Source organism: Eretmochelys imbricata, chromosome 8, assembly GCF_965152235.1.
Source record: "Eretmochelys imbricata isolate rEreImb1 chromosome 8, rEreImb1.hap1, whole genome shotgun sequence".
NCBI lineage: Eukaryota > Metazoa > Chordata > Testudines > Cheloniidae > Eretmochelys > Eretmochelys imbricata.
Genome location: NC_135579.1, coordinates 78402056 through 78414994, shown reverse-complemented (window position 1 = coordinate 78414994; position 12939 = coordinate 78402056). Strand labels below are relative to the sequence as shown.

At 38.8% G+C, this 12939-nt stretch overlaps 1 pseudogene; it reads left to right on the top strand.

Moving 5' to 3' along the window:
• Positions 1 to 572: 572 nt before the first annotated feature.
• LOC144268865 (calcium-activated chloride channel regulator 1-like) overlaps positions 573 to 12939 on the top strand; it is a 47759-nt pseudogene continuing 35392 nt past the window's right edge.

The following is a 12939-nucleotide window of genomic DNA, read 5'->3' as shown; positions in this document are numbered from 1 at the left end:
TTGCCCACCACACCAGGCCTCAGAGTTCATCATCAGAAGTCCTCTAAAGATTTGTTGATCACTGCAGCAGAAGCATCAATATTGATGAAGGGTGGTCTGGAAAGGTAAATGATGCCAGACTCTTTGGAAAGTAAGGCCTCTTTTCTACAATGAAAAAGGGAAATTTTGCTCCTGGACCACTATGGATACGCTGAGTAGCTACAGAACGCCAGTGCAATATGTATGTGAAGGCTGAAAGGGAGATGGGGATGGCCAGTGATGAAGTTGGAGGCTGCTGAGCAATATCTGCCTCATGTGATAACTGTTAACTGTATTTTGCATTGAATATGTGCACGGATAAGGAAATACAGCTCAGACTTAGCTTATTACAGTCTTTAGGAATTTCCCCAGTGTATTAATATGTAACCTACATCATCACATTGAGTACAGTTATGCAAACTTAATTTACACAGCAGATCCATATATACTTGCCATAAAATATACAAAATGTACAAACAAACTGCTCATATACAACTGTATAAATAGCACTGTTGTGCCTCCATATTTATAACAAAAGTTGTGGAGAAAGGACAATGAGGGTGTTCAAGAGCTTGGTTCTTTTATTTCTGCTACCTGTAGTGAGAGGTTCTATGGTACAGCTGAAAGATGGTGGCTATGAGGATATTATTATTGCAATTAACCCTGGATTACCAGAAAATGACAATATCATTAGAAACATAAAGGTAAGAACTTTGGTATATGTAATGTCCTTCTGTGACATTCAGACGTCTTGGTTAGTTCTACCTCTAAATTAGCCGTAATCTTAAAAAGACCAGTTCCAGCTCCCATTAATGTCAATGTGAGGTTTTCTCTTTTGATTTTCATGGGAGCTAGATCAATTCTATGATTAATAAATTTGTTCTTAGCTTGAATTTTTATTTAAGTGTTGCTGTTAATGCAATGAATGTACTCATCTCTTGAAGTTTAACAGGAATATCATGGCTCAGGGTCAGGCTGATTCTATGTATCACCTTTTTATTTCTTCTTTCCAAAATATGTGTACCTAAGACTAGAGAATCTCTAGAAGATGGATATTTAATTACCATTTACTGTACCTCCATTACAATGTTTTCCATTTGCTTTTATCCCTCCTTTCTCCCTGGCCTTGCAGATATTCACTGTGTTCTTAAAAACCCTTAGTATATATGTAGTGATTTCTGTTTTTATTCTTTCGTTTCTCAGTGTCACCATGTAGATCTTTTCTCCATGTTCATAATGATTTGGTCATTGCAGCATTCAGTTGCTGTAAAGAGAACAATAAACAGAGGAGGGCATAGCCATTAACTAGTGACCTCCAAACTACTGAGGAGAGGTGGGGAAGGAGCAAGGAGGAGGGAAAAAGAAAAATAATGACAAAGTAGTGCCCACTGTAGAGGCAGGAAAAAAAGTACAACTCTATAGAAGTGCAGCAGAGAAATGAGGAATCCCAGAGACAAGAAAAAGGTTATTACTTACTTACTATTTATCATTTTATTTTATTCATCAAAGTACTGTACATTTTACAGATCAGTGAAAAAGACCAGGACCGAACCATGCCTATCCTTCACCTCAGGCCCATGTAACCTTTTTGAGGAAATTTCATGTTTGGAAGGATCTCTGTCAGGTTTTATTTTATGGGCTAGATTGTGTTTTTTATCATAATCCCTGAGTAAGGGGCAGTATATAGTTGTACTGCCCTAGGAGCAATCCAGAGTCTTTCAGAGTTACAATTTGATCTCTCCTTGCTCCATGAGGGAAATAATCTGTCCCAGCCCTTCTCTTGGCCAAGGTTGGTTTCTTTCTATGCCTTCAGACATTTAGTGTTACTTTATGTACTCTTCTTTCCTGGCAAGTCTAAATTGCTCCTGTTCAATTTTTAATTCATAAATCTTTTATTTTCTTTCCCTACCAGGACATGGTCAAAGAGGCTTCTTCTTATTTGTTCAATGCTACAAAACAGAGATTTTTTTTCAAAGCTGTAAAAATTATAATTCCTCTGCATTGGCTGCCAAAACCGGAGTATTTAAGCATAAAGACAGAGTCATATGATAAGGTAAGACTTAGAGCGCTTTTCACAAATGAAAAGTATTTGTTCTGTTCATAAGCATAAGACATAGGGTCTTGTATATTAGGTGGAATAATTCACACTATGGGGGTGTGATTTCTAAAACACACTAACGTATTGCTCATTAATTGATCCTTGTGTATTAAATGTTCCCTGATGCACTTTAACGTAGTCCTGCACTTTTGAAATCACCCCCCTGTAGTGCATGTTACCCCACTGTGTAGACAAGCCCTAAGTTTTTCAATAATGTGGAAACATAAATTGCTCTTTTTAGAATTTGTATTGCCCTCTAGTGCCCAGTCCTGCAGTCATTACCCAAGGGAACAATCAATGGGTGTGAGTAAAATCATTCGTCACCGTCCATTTCCTGCTGCTCTTTAAACAAGGACCATTTTATTTTTAGGCAGATGTTATCGTGGCTAATCCTTTCTTGAAGTACGGAGACGATCCCTACACTCTGCAATATGGAAGATGTGGGGAAAAGGGACGATACATTCATTTTACTCCCGACTTCCTGTTAAATGACAATTTGTATAACATCTATGGACCACGAGGTAGCATCATCTATTGGACCTTAATTTTCTGCTTTTGTTCTTATAAATATGCAATGGCCAAGATTTTCCAAAGTGACTCATGATTTGGGGTGCCACAGTTTTTGGTTGCCCAACCTACGACACGTTAAAAGAACCTGGTTTTCACAAAGTGTTGAACATTAGGCTCTGTTAGGATATAGATATTCAAGCCTGTCTGTAAAGGCCTATACTCTAAGAATTTAGGTGTATTCTTATCACTTAGCTAGTGATAGAGGTATAAAAGAAAGAATCAAAATCACTGTCTGCCGGTGTAAGGTCCTTCTCTTACTGTGACAGTCTGAGGCCCTGTGCTTAGGCGAAGATCTTTGGCTAAGCAACAGAGGCAGCCTGTCAAGGTTCCTTCCCCACTCTGAACTCTAGGGTACAGATGTGGGGACCTGCATGAATACCTCCTAAGCTTACTTTTACCAGCTGAAGTTAAAACTTCCCCAAGGTACAAACTATTTTACCCTTTGCCCTTCGACTTCCACTGCCATCACCAAACGTCTGACCGGATTTATTTTATTAGGAAAGAGCCCATTTGGAAATGTCTTTCCCCCCAAAAGCCTCCCAACCCTTACACCCCACCTCCTGGGGAAGGTTTGATAAAAATCCTCACCAATTTGCATAGGTGACCACAGACCCAAACTCTTGAATCTTAAGAACAATGGAAAAAAAGCATTCAGTTCTTGAAAAGAGGAATTTTAATAGAAGTAACAATAAAAAGAATCACCTCTGTAAAATCAGGATGGTAAATACCTTACAGGGTAATTAGATTCAAAACATAGAGAATCCCTCTAGGCAAAACCTTAAGTTACAAAAAGACACACAGACAGGAATATCCATTCTATTCAGCACAGCTTATTTTCTCAGCCATTTAAAGAAATCATAATCTAACACATATCTAGCTAGATTATTTACTAAATTCTAAGACTCCATTCCTGTTCTGTCCCCGGCAAAAGCATCACACAGACAGACAGAGAGAGAGCTTTGTTTTCTCCCTCCCCCCAGCTTTTGAAAGTATCTTGTCTCCTCATTGGTCATTTTGGTCAGGTGCCAGTGAGGTTATCCTAGCTTCTCAACCCTTTACAAGTGAAAGGGTTTTTCCTCTGGCCAGGAGGAATTTTAAAGGTGTTTACCCTTCCCTTTATATTTATGACACAGCCATAAGCTGGGAAGCGAATGGTCACATCCTCACATTCCAAACTAGTCACATTGAAATAAGGTGCTATTGGGCTGTTAGGAATACAATCCTATCCTGATAATGCCTATCGCCTCCAGAGAAAGGGAAGTGCCTAGAAGATGTAAAAGGAAACTTAGTTTGATAGCATCCTGTCTGGCAAGAACTCACTTATCAATAGCTGGGATGTGAAATCCTCATTTCTGTGTTTGTTCTATCACTGTAGTCCCCATTTCCCCATTGTTTATCTGTATAATCTCTGTCTGGTTCTGTGATTGTTCCTGTCTGCTGTATAATTAATTTTTCTGGGTGTAAACTAATCAAGGTGGTGGGATATAATTGGTTACATAATCATGTTACAATATGTTAGGATTGGTTAGTTAAATTTCAGTAAAATGATTGGTTAAGGTATAGCTAAGCAGAACTCAAGTTTTACTATATAGTCTGCAGTCAGTCAGGAAGTGCATGGGTGGGGAAATTGGAATCATGTTTTGCTAAAGGGGGAAATGGGAACAGGGAATGGGAATGGGGAAGTTGGAATCATGTTTGGCTAAGGGCAGGAATGGGAACAGGGACACGGGTGTAAGGCTCTGTGGTGTCAGAGCTGGGAAGGGGGACACTAAGGAAGGAAACTGGAATCATACTTGCTGGAAGTTCACCCCAATAAACATCGAATTGTTTGCACCTTTGGACTTCGGGTATTGTTGCTCTCTGTTCATGTGAGAAGGACCAGGGAAGTAAGTGGGTGAAGGAATGAGCCCCCTAACAGGCTCCCTTAAGGAGTCTTAAATTGGACACTCAGAAAAGGGGGAACCTAAAATGACCAATCTCTTTAGAAAATTCTGGCTAATATTTTTACAGTAAATGTGGGTTGTTTTTCCTCTTAAATCATTGCTTTGACTTGGAAATAATCTATATCCTAACGTTACAGTGCAGTAAGCTAGTCTGAGAGTTGCAGTGGGTGTAACCTGGTGAACATGCAGGTAAAACCAGTCCCAGTGGATCCTAGAATAGAACAAACCCTCCTGAGCAGATCCTGATCTGGGGACTTGAAGGTTTTTATTGGAACTTCTGAAAGTCACATTTGCCCAACTACCCTTCTTGTAAGTGTACATTCACAAGGAATGAACAATATTTCCATTTTGATTTCACATTGCCCATGTGAGGCCATTAATAAGCAAATAAATAAGCCCCAATAGAAACCCCTCAGTTTTGTGCAGTGTAATCTGCTGTCCATTAAAATGACTTTCTCCTATGCCCATTTAACCAATATAGTGTCCAATTTATTAATCTGTTTCCATACACAAATTAGAATTAATAATTGATGTGTTTCTTTTAAAATAGAAGTAGGTCAAAAGCAGTCCTTTGAGTCTGAACCCTGGTAAATGTGCAAGGTTATTTGGATTCAAATCCAAGACAAACCTGCATTCGATTAGATAAAAATGTATAGGTTTGTGGTCTCATCAGATTTCTGGCATTTTGGGACAAAAATCTCCTTAAAACAATTCATTGGAATCCAGTAAAGTCAAATACTAGCCTGGGTGAAGCATTGAACTCAAACCTTGAATTCTGACTTAAATTTAACCAGATCTGAGCTCTGCTTCCTTGGCCCATCTCTAGTTAAAAGCTTTAGTTAGACAACATTATATATATTCTCTATGTCAATGGCTTTACCAACACCTGCAAGAAAGGGGTTAGTTTGTCTTGATGTGATATTATGGTTTTCTGGGAAAGTATTCTGATTGTCTAACCTTTTACACTTTATCTGCCTTCAACTATTTAAGTAATCCTTAGTTTTACCTTAAACTGAAATTAAACTAACTTCTCTATGGTTTTTTAATGTTCAGTACACCTTTTCCTTTGTGTTATATAAGAGCCAAGAATTATTTTAGAAGACATGGGTAACATGAAACACCTTGCTTGATGCCAGGAATAGACAGAAGCTACTGTCTGCAAACAGAGGTGTCAGATCTTTACCCAGGTCTGTTAATACTCCGGAAGGGTTAATCTGAACACAGTGATCTGTTTGGGTTTAAGGCCTGGATCCCGCAATGAGTCCTGTGTGAGTACAGGGGTCCGTCCAAGCAGAGCTCATTGCAGGATTGGACCCTAAATTTGTTTAAACGACATACTGAAATATAAAATCAACTTTAAAGTGTTGCATTTAGAATTCACACATGCTCCTGCTCTTCCGTAGCCAAAGTTTTTGTCCATGAATGGGCCCATCTTCGTTGGGGGGTGTTTGATGAATACAATAATGATGCACCTTTCTATGTGTCCATAAACTCCGGAAAAGCAAGTGTTGAAGCAACAAGGTACCAGTGTTTTTATATTTTGAATTCAGCTGATGACATTTTAAATAGTTGAATGACATTTGGCACATACTTGTCTGTTTTCAGTCTGTACTTTGAGCCCCATGCAAAGAGTCTTGACGAGTTGTTGTTCATAGTATTAAAAGAGAAGCGATAGGACAATGTTTAACAATATTGCTGCCCACAAAGCAGTCTCATTGAATTGCAGTCACTATAATTTTATAATCCAACACATTTTTTATACTAAATGAGCTTTTAATTTGGGTGCAATTGCAGATTTGAGTTACTGTTTTCTACCTTTTGATTTACCATGGCTTTATCAAATAGCGGTTAGCATGTATTAAATAAGAATGTTTTCTTAAGTTCCTCTGGGGCGTGATCCTTAAAGTTCCAAACCATTCTTACTAGTTCATGTTTAGGGTTTTTTTTAATATTAAAAAGGGACATGGTCAAGGTACACACCCCATTATTGACCTGCTTTAAAGCAGTTACTATCTTATGATAATGTTCTCTAGAGTCTTCATATTTAAGGGTTTTTTTAAAAGCATAGAACTCTGTCAATGAAAAACAAAAAACAGAGTGAGACTGGATATCTCAGAGGGTTGGAATGGCCCTGGTCTGAACTTGAACCAGTTTGGTAGGGCCTAAAACTCATTACCGTTTGCTAGTCACTTGTTGGCCATTGTGAAATGAATTAGTGTTTTCTGTCCAATTCCTAATGGACAAGTATCAACATCACAAAACTCCTCTGCTGCAATTAGCACTCTAATTGGCAGGTACCACTGAAGGAGACTGCGACAGGGCTCCCTGCTCCGACCTTTGGACCACCACAAACTGGCTGGACACTTTCCAGGTTTATAAGCATGAGAGTGTTATTTATTAGGTCCCTCCACCAGTTCATCAGTACAGCCTTGGGCAGTAACATACCAGTGTACGTAAACTTCCCCACAGCCCACTCTCTGGGGTGGCAGAGGGAAAGATCTCCTCATCATGTGCCCCTGTATCTCCTGGCATCTTACCTCTCGCACTTCCTTCCTGCCTCTTAACTGCTCCCAGCTGATGGGTTGATTGCTCTCATTAGCACATCAGCCCCATGCCTAATTAGAACATTAAGCACCCATCTCTCAGGACAGGTCTACACTACAGCCTAAGTCAAGAAAGCCCCCTCCCAACAAGCGATGCAAGCCTCGTGCTCTCCTCACCGGTGCTATGTTGACAGGAGATGCTCTCCTGCTTACATACCTTCCACTTCTCACCGAGGTGAGAGTAATTATACTGATGGGAGAGTGCTCTCCCTTAGCATAGCCCATCTTCACCAGACATGCCACAGCGGTGCAGTGCTCCAGTATAGTGCTGTAGTGTAGACTTGCCCTCAGTTAAGTCCACTCCAGGCGGGGAATAGCTAGTAACTTAGTGACCAGTGTTGGGTCAGCTCTAGGCTCCTAGATCTCTGTCCCAGAGGCAGTGATTGAATGGGCATGGAGAATGTAGTACCAGTTCACCTCTGGAGCACGTTCTTCAAGTCTGGATTGAGGTATATTGATGGAATAGTGGAGGCACTCATCACTCCTATTGTTTCTCCTCACCTAGATGGTGTTTGATTCACAACCTATACATAGTTACTTGAGGATACCGCTGGAAAAAAAGTCTACCAGTATTTTATTATTCTGACCATTTCTAAATTAGATTGTAAACTCTTTGGGGGCAGAGATAGTGTCTAAATTTGTGTTTGAGCAATGGCTAGTACAATATAATCCCAATGATGACTGGAGGCTTTGGGCCTTACATGATTCAAATAATAAATAACAGATTATTATTTAGATTATTATTTTGATTATATGTGGCTTGTTAGCGAAGTCTCTTACTATCTTACCTCCCCTTTAGGTGTTCAGCTAGTGTCACAGGTAAATACATAGTCCAAAGCACGACAAAAGAATGCAAATATGATGAGCAGACAAAGCTGTATGAAGCTGGATGTAAATTTGTGCCAAATAAAATACAAAATGCCCCAGCATCTATAATGTACATGCAAAGCCTCCCTTCTGTAAGTATTGTTACTGCTTTTTTGACCCAGTTGGGTAGCCAATATTTGGGGTCTTGTACGTTGTTTCCATTAGGAGAAGCTGATATGTAATAAAGTATTTCTTTGATGTTTCCTGTTTATTTACAAACAGTATACACAATTCCTGTTACTCTGAAGATAGCAGGAATCAAATAAGGGGTATTTTCTTTACTCACAGATCCAAGCCTCTTTCCACGTATCACTCTGTCCAAAAAACTTCCCCTCTGCTTTCCTTCCCGGGGAGCCCTGAGTTTACCTAAGTTTATTTTTAGCTTCCCTCTCCTTGCCTGATATTTGCTGTTGGTGTAGTGGGGTGGGGCCAGCTGGGTCCACAGGCTCTCATTAGCCCTTTCATTGCCAGTGTGGGGCTTATCTGTCCCATCACAGGTATATGGAAATACCCAGAGATTGTGGCTAGTTTTGCTCCTTTTTGGATCAGGTAAAAATAAAAAGTTACCCAGACAGGAGGCATTTTCTGTTATAACATTGTGACAAGCCTCCTGTGAAGTGCTAAGCATTTTCAACGCCACTAAAATAAATGGAAACTGAGTGTGCTCAGCAACTTGCTAGATGCACTCAGCACCTTACTTCTGGAGCTTTGAAAATATTATGTGACATAAATTTTGCTCTGCTAAGACTAGTAAGGGGGCAGTGAGCTGTTCATCCTCTTTAAAAGTACTCCTGACAGTCAAGAAGATCAGAGAGATTTGTTTTGAAAAAACTTTTCCATTCCTGCATGATTTTCCACTGGCAGAGTGTGTTGTGTCCCAGGTGAGTTGAGATCCTTATGTATCAAAGCACTGGGACGCCATAGTAACTACATATCTGTGAACTTTATTGATGAGGTCTGCACTACCTGGGCATCCTCACAACACTGGGTAAGTAGACACACCGTGTGTCTACACCGCAATCGGAAGTATGACTGAAGCTCAAGTAGGCATCTCTGTGCTAACTTTAATATAGCTTGTGTGGCTAAAAATAGCAGCGAAGACATAATGGCATGGACACCGTGCAGGCTAGCAATCTGAGTATATATCCAGGGTTCTGGGTGAGCTTGTACAGACATGCTGAAGCCCATGCAGCCAAATCTTCCCTGCGATCTGTAGCCACACTAGCTGGACTAAAGCTAATGTGGGTATGTCAACTTGAGCTGCAGTGCTATGCACAGTGTAAACCCTGAGACAGGTTCTTTGGGAACATGCTTCTTTGACTTCGTCCAGGGTACAGGACATAGAAAGATTATATTCTCTGTAGCCTTTAGAGTGGGCAGAGAATTTCTGTATTTGTGGTTGTCATGAGCAATGGAACAATAGTATACTGGGATTTGCTACTATATGTGTATACTTGCTTTTTTCAATAATTTTTTTTCTCTTCCAATTGGCTTTATTTTAAGGTGGTTGAGTTCTGTGATCAAAGTACTCATAATGAAAAGGCTACAAATATGCAGAACAAAATGTGTAACTACCACAGCACCTGGGAAATAATTATGAACTCTCCTGACTTCAGTAACACCTCTCCAATAAATAGCACAAGCCCTCCATATGAGACCTCCTTCTCATTGCTGCAGACCAAAGACAGAGTAGTCTGTCTTGTACTGGATGTTTCTGGGAGTATGGCTCAAGTAAGAACAAACATATATAAGTTTCTTTCTTTTTTAGCAGAACTGCTTAGAAACAGTTAGGCAGTTATAAAACAATGTGGTGTGTGTATGTATGTGTCTATCGAGATATATATATATATACACCCACACAAATGTTTTCTTTAGTCAATATTTCAGAAAGTATGTTTATTATTTTAGAAAATTTGATGCCATTATTTTTCCATTATACATATTTAGGGATTGCTAAAAGGAAACTCAAATTGCTAAAAATGATATGCCAGACTTAGTCTCTCTTTCCTTACAAAATATAACTACTGCTCTTTTTTTAACTTCAGCTCCAGAATGTCAGAACTACTGTAGTTCCCCAAAACAGAACATATATCATACATGCAAGTTTTGTGCTCTGTGACTCACAAATTATTTTCAAAATAAATATGAAAGTCACTGTGTATAGCAAAATAAAAATGAAATACTTTCTCTCAATCATTCATCCTAATGAGTCAAGAATTTGGGTTGTCATAAGGTGATGCTGGATTAACCAGAGTGAGACTTTTTTTTTTAATTAAAACTTGTGCTATTTAGCCTAATTATCATCTTGGAGAGGTCCCTGTAGGTGACATGAGCCCTTAAAGAGACTCTTAATCTGTTTCGGGCCTCAAATTTATCATTCTTACAGTAAATCCAATATAACCTCCCTGAATAAGCTATGTGTTCATATGTATAAATATCATATAACAGTAGAAATGAGAGTCATGTGATAAGTTTGTCACATTTTTGCAGTTTATTTATCCTGTACCTTTACAAGCTTCAGCTGTCTTCTGCCCATAAATCCATCTCCCCAGGTTTTATTCTTACATTCCAAACCATTCCCCAGCTTCCAAGAGCTATTTTTATATCAACCTATGTTGTATTCTTTCCCCAATATACAGAATTTCTTCATCCCTAATTTGTTAGTTTCAAACATTGAATCCTGAGCCAGTGACAACGTCTATTCTCAAAAACGTTACAACTTTGAAGTGTGTTATCTCACAGACTTTCAGGGCTGGAAATAGGATCTTCCCACCAGTATATCTCTGGGCAGAGAAGGTCCTCAGCATCCCTGTGGGGAGCACAACACCCTTTTATGCCCTAGGGAGGCCCCAGACATCTTGCTTTAAAATTGTAGTATATTTATATCTGGAAAAAATGTAATTTTTAGAAGTCTTTATGAGCCCTGTATGGATTGAATAATGATAACAAAGGCACCTGGCTTTACAGGTGCAGGGGTAAAAAATAGTCTCAATATAAAAAAAATGAAACCTCTCTAAAACATTCAAGAATACTTTTTCCTGTTATACTGAATATATATTCGTGTGGTAGAAAGGTTTTATCAACGCTTCTTTGGAATGACCTGCCTAGTCACTCAAAATTTCACCAAAAAGGAATAACATTAGTACTCCCAACTCATGCAGGTTAAAACTGTACTATACTGACATGAATTCCACATATATTATTATAAAGTATAAGTGTATTAATATAGCTTTATTTAAAAAAAGTTTAAATTTTGGGTCTTCAGTTCAACAATCAACACAACTCCACTGAGGAGTCAAATGATGATGTTTTGATAAAGTCTATTAGAAAAATCTTTGGCATATGGTATGGAATTTGCCAAGGATGGTGCATGGGATTTATATTCTCTCTCAGAAAGATAATTTATGAAGCTAACGCAGATTGAAAAGGTCTCTTAATATATTTGATGAAGATTTATAATAATGAATTCAACCAAAATGTACAGAAGGGTGATTAAAATAGCATCTGGCTACTTCTTTGGCCTACAGGGTACTATATAATGTTTTATATGATTTAAGTTGTGTGGTTCAGTATTTGTCAATATCAGATAAGGACTTCATTTAATTTATGACAAAGAAAGATATGGATAGCAAGTAAGTGGTCCATCTTGTGATGAACTACAGTTGAGCAGCATGGAATTCAGTGCTTTTGAAAGTAAAGCACTAAACACTGGCTGAAAACATGTACAGTGCAGATATACCCTGTGTAAGCTTCCCCTATATTGCTCTTCCTAACATGCCATACCAGTACAATTCTATTTCTGGGACTGATCTTTAGCAAAGATTGACAGTTTCCACAAATTATCTAGTGATGTTATGATGTGATAAATGTCTGTCATGCATGACACATGCTATGAAATCACCCAACTGGGGACTGAGAGGCCCAGGATGTAAATGTACCAACCTAGAGATAATACTGCAAAATCTGGATCACAAGTGAAATGAGTGTGGTGTTCTCTAATGATTATCTGTCCTCATCACACAATCAATATTTTTGACACAGCTGGCATTCCTTCCTCTGGAGAGATTTCAGATTGGAAGAGCAGCTGTGGAGGTACAGTAAACGAGCAGTCTGGAAAAGCTTTTGTAAACTAGTGCTATGAGTATTTTACTCTCATTAGCATCAAATTCACCCCAAAGCTATTAAGAGGCAAACTCGTTACCTAAGATGTGCACCTAGATTTCCAGAGATAAAAATACAGCAATTGTCCATCTCCTAACCTTAATATAGGAAAGGATGAGAATCCTTAAAAAGATCAAGAATAATGACAGCTAGTTTTAATAGAGAAAGAAAATCTTCCAAGGGTAAACTTTCTCAGCTGGTTTTCAGCAATCTGTTCAAATATTTACATTTAAAATAAATTCTTTCACTAAAATTAACAAATTTTCCAAGTGCCAGGTGCCTGTGAAATAGAGGGGCTATCCTAATGCATCGGTAGGTTGAGTGCTGTTCTCTGAGGCTGCAGCCATTTTACCTAAACAAATTATGTGACACAATCTGATTTGTGACCATGCGATCACATTATTAGAAAGCTGTTTGGCTCACACTGTTATATATCTCCTGGAGGTTTCAGTATGCAGATACTCTTTCATGATAGCCAGACATGGCACACATCTCCAGTGGTTTGGAAAGAATATGCCGGGGTGATATATGGGGTACTTTGGGGTACTCAGATACTGGAAAATTAGAAAACTACCCATATTTTCCATCCAAATCTCTCATCTACTCCATGTCAGGTACATTTCAATTTATTTGTACAAACTGAACAATATTAGTAATTGCTGTATTCTTGCTTTTTGCT